The sequence below is a fragment of the Abrus precatorius genome, unplaced genomic scaffold (genome assembly GCF_003935025.1).
Source record: "Abrus precatorius isolate BTA unplaced genomic scaffold, Abrus_2018 Scaffold1, whole genome shotgun sequence".
Lineage (NCBI taxonomy): Eukaryota > Viridiplantae > Streptophyta > Magnoliopsida > Fabales > Fabaceae > Abrus > Abrus precatorius.
Genome location: NW_020874291.1, coordinates 4025357 through 4030095, shown reverse-complemented (window position 1 = coordinate 4030095; position 4739 = coordinate 4025357). Strand labels below are relative to the sequence as shown.

The 4739-nt window shown below is 41.2% G+C and overlaps 1 non-coding gene across 1 annotated transcript; it reads left to right on the top strand.

Annotated features, from left to right (window-relative positions):
* The first annotated feature begins 3660 nt into the window (after positions 1-3660).
* Positions 3661-3765, top strand: LOC113861755. The gene has a single exon (XR_003504330.1). It is a non-coding gene; the product is annotated as a small nucleolar RNA R71 (small nucleolar RNA).
* The last annotated feature ends 974 nt before the right edge of the window (positions 3766-4739 follow it).

Sequence of the window (4739 nt, the reverse complement as noted above, 5' to 3'; positions counted from 1 at the left end):
AGGGACTCCCTCTATCCTGCTCAAATGATCTGCCACCAAATTTTGTGCTCCACTTCTATCCTTTATCTCTACATCAAATTCTTGAAGTAGAAGCATCCACCTTATTAGCCTTGGCTTTGAATTTGTCTTTTTCAAAAGGAACATAAGAGCAGAATGATCAGTAAACACCACAACTTTTGACCCTAGCAAGTATGATCTAAATTTATCCAAAGCAAATACTATGGCCAATAGTTCCTTTTCAGTTGTGGTATAGTTACACTGTGCAGGATCCAAAGTCCTAGATGCATAATAAATGACATGTGGATCCTTACCAAACTGCTGTGCTAAGACAACACCCACAGCAAAGTTGGATGCGTCACACATGAGCTCAAATGGAAGTGTCCAGTTTGGTGGCTGAATGATGGGGGTTGTGGTCAAGGCTGTCTTTAGGCAATCAAACGCCACTTTGCACTTGGCTCCAAACTCGAAATCAATATCTATCTGCAGTAACTTGGAGAGAGGAAGGGCTATCTTGGAAAAATCCTTGATAAAGCGCCTGTAGAAACCTGCATGGCCAAGAAATGCACGCACCTCTCGCACACAAGAGGGGTAAGAAAGTTGTGAAATGACATTAAGCTTAGCAGGATCTACCTCAATTCCCTTCTCAAAGTTATATGGCCTAAGACTACCCCCTGCCTAACCATAAAATGACATTTCTCAAAGTTTAGAACAAGGTTAGTCTCTATACATCTTTGTAAAACTCTATCCAAGTTTCCTAAACATGCAGAAAATGATGACCCATATACAGTGAAGTCATCCATGAATACTTCAATACAATGCTCAACCAAATCAGAAAATATGCTCAACATGCATCTTTGAAATGTACCGGGAGCATTGCAAAGCCCGAATGGCATTCTCCTATATGCAAATGTACCAAATGGGCATGTAAAAGTGGTCTTCTCCTGATCCTCAGGGGCTATGCATATTTGAAAATAACCTGAGAATCCATCTAGGAAACAGTAGTGAGATTTACCTGCCAGGCGCTCCAGCATCTGATCTATGAAAGGTAGAGGAAAGTGGTCTTTCCTGGTCGCCTGGTTGAGCCTCCGATAATCAATGCAGACTCTCCAGCTGTTCTGCACTCTAGTGGACAGGAGCTCATCCTTCTCAGTCTTCACAACTGTAATCCCTGACTTTTTGGGCACCACCTGCACTGGGCTCACCCATGTGCTATCTGATATCGGGTAGATGATGCCTGCTTGGAGTAGTTTGGTGATCTCCTTCTTCACCACCTCCAATATGATCGGATTTACCCTCCTCTGGGGCTGTCTTACTGGCTTGGATCCTTCTTCCAGCAAAATCTGGTGCATGCACAGGGAATGGCTGATTCCAGGGATGTCAGCCAAGGTCCAACCAATAGCCTTTCTATGCTTCCGAATCACATCAAGCAACTGCTCCTCTTGGTCCTCATCAAGCTCAGTGGAAATGATCACAGGGAGCTTCTCACCTATTTCCAAATAAGCGTAATTTAAATGCTCAGGCAAGGGTTTAAGCTCCAAGGTGGGAGGCTGCTCAACTGAAGGTAGTGCTTTAGCACTTTCATTTGAAATGATTTCTGCAACATTTAAACCACAAGGGTTAGATTCAATTATACTTGCTGTACTCAATGAACCACATTCTAACCCTTTTGATTTTTCAATGTCATTAATGTCAGAAGTTGCAGAATCTAAATCCAGAAAATCAGCAATACAAATATCACACAAAGATGACTTAGTACAATATTCACAAATTTTAGTATCTATGGTATCTATACAATCAGAAAAATCAACGAAAAAGTCTCCTAAAAATTCAGCAAAATTATCATCTATCAAGCTATCAAGAACATCAATGTGAAAAACTGAATGCTCCTCAGGAGAGTGCTTCATAGCATCTAGTATGTTGAAGCGAACCACACTCTCTCCAAACTCCATAGTGAGAGTTCCAGCATGCACATCAATTTTGGTCCTGGCCGTCTTCAAGAATGGCCTCCCCAAGATGATTGGTGCAGCTCCTTTTATTGGCTCTTCTTCCTGTATGTCCAAGATGTAGAAGTCAGCAGAAAAGATCAAGTCATTCACTCTCACTAGAACATCCTCCACAAGGCCGGCTGGATTAGTAGTGCTCCTATTTGCTAATTGGATGATGACACCCGTGGGCTGCAATGGTCCAAGAGACAAAGATGTGAAGATAGATAAAGGCATAACATTAATAGATGCACCTAAATCAAGCATGGCATTATCTATCCTATTGTTTCCTATAGTGCAGGGAATAGTAAACGTCCCTGGATCTTTGCATTTCTCAGGCATGGAAGTTTTCTGCCTCTCAAAAAGAGCTGATACATTTCTCCCCATGTTCACTCTTTCATTACCCTTTAGACGCCTTCTATGAGTGCACAAGTCCTTAAGGAATTTGGCGTACTTTGGGATTTACTTGATGGCATCTAACAAGGGGATATTGACTTCAACTTTTCTGAAAGTATCCAGAATTTCTTTATCAACCTCTTCTTGCTTCTTGCTGGGCTGAACCATTCTTTGAGGGAAGGGAATAGGAATAGACCTCTCCTCCTTGTCTACCACTTTTGGTTGACATGGTGTAGGCATAAGTGCAGGCTGCTCTTGGCTTCCAACTTCTCCTCCTTCACCTTCTGCAGCTAAAGTGCAACTGGGATCCTTTTCAGTAGGCATTTCTGGCTCTTGCATCACCTTACCAGATCTCAAGGTAATGGCACTCACATTCTTTGGGTTTGTGACAGTTTGTGCAGGGAGATTGCCTGAGCCTTGAGATTGAAGTTGATTAAGGGATGAAGCAAGTTAACCCATTTGATTCTCCAAGGTCTTGATACTTGCTTGAGTCTGTTGCTGGAAAGCTTGACTCTGTTGTTGGAAATTGAGATTACTCATGGTGAGTTGCTTCACAAGGTCTTCCAAAGATGATTCATTCTTTTGAGGTGCAGCGACTATTGAAGAAGATGCTTGATGGGGCTGTTGAGATGAAGATGATGGATGGTGATGTTGCTGGGCTGAATATGGCTTGCTTTGTCCAGCTTGAAGCGGTTGGAAATGGTTGTTAGTTGGTTGGCTAGAGCCTTGATGCTGTGCATTTCCTCCCCACCTTAAGTTAGGATGGTTCCTCCAACCGGGATTATACCTATTGGAAGATAAATCCCAGCTTTGTTGTTGCTGCGGCTGCTGAAAAGGAAACTTATTAGCATAAATATTAGCAGCATAAGCTTGAGGATTACCTTCCGAAGATTCAGTTTCCTGCAATGTGGGGCAACTATCAGTGAAGTGATCCGTAGATGAACAAATCCCACAAAGCATTGCTGGAATGGATGAAGGTGAAGGTGTATATGCAGTAGAATTCTTTTGAATGGATGCCAACTGTTTTACCATAGTAGCCAACTCATCTAGTTTATGCTCCAGCTTGTGTGAATCTGAAGTTTGAATTTCATGGACACTCCGGGACATGATGGAGTTTTGCCTTGTAGCAAACTGTTGAGAGTTAGCTGCCATATTCTCAATAAGAGTTCTAGCGGCTGTGGGAGTCTTGTCAACTAGGGCTCCCCCACTAGCTGCGTCGATCATGCTCCTATCCATTGGGTGTAAGCCTTCATAGAAGTATTGGATTAGGAGTTGGTCACTTATCTGATGATGGGGGCAGCTAGCACAAAGTCTCTTGAAACGCTCCCAATATTCATACAAACTTTCCCTCTCCAGCTGCCTAATACCACATATTTCCTTTCTTATTGAGGCAGCCCTTGAAGAAGGGAAAAACTTTTCCAGGAACAATCTCTTGAGGGTGTCCCAACTTGTAATAGAGCCAGGTGGAAGATAATACAACAAGTCTTTAGCCAAATCCATAAGAGAAAATGGAAAAGCCTTTAATTTCACATGCTCTTCAGGCACACCCTGTGGTCTCATTGTAGAGCAAACAATATGAAATTCTTTGAGGTGTTTATGCGGATCTTCACCTGCAAGACCATGAAATTTAGGCCAAAGATGGATTAGGCCAGTTTTAAGAACAAAAGGGGCATCCACATCCGGGTATTGGATACATAAAGTCTGGTAGGTCACGTCCGGTGCGGCAAGCTCCTTAAGTGTCAATTCATTTTCTGCCATTTCTAAAGGTTCAGAATTTAAAGAATGCAGAGAAGAATATATAGAAGATTGAGAAAATGGTGAAGATGGTTCCTCAATATGTGCAGAATTTTGTCTACTAAGGTTCCTAAGATTTCTATGGAATGTCCTATCAATTTCAATATCTGGAGGATATAAATCTCCCGGATTTGATCTGGTCATTCATTAGGAATTGTCTATGGAAATTTGAAAAGAAGTCAACTAATGAAGCAGTAAAAATGCAGAAAAATTCATATGACAATTATGCAGAAAAACTAACATCTAAGTGCAGTAAAATAAGGTATTAACACCAAACAGCAAAAACAGAAAGAAATTGCAATTTAGGGAATGAAAATAGGCAACACACAAACACAAATTCTGCAGAATTCTGCAGAATTATGCAGCAGAAACAGGGTAATTGCAGCAAACAAAAATACAGTGTGGTAAACTAAAATGCAGAAATCAGAATTCAAACAATATGTAGAAAACAGCAATTGATTCTACCTAAATGCAAGATATCTCTACATACCTATGAAACTACAACTATATTAAAGTATTCACAATGCAGAAAACGAAAATGAAAACAGAGCAAATAACATGTTTATG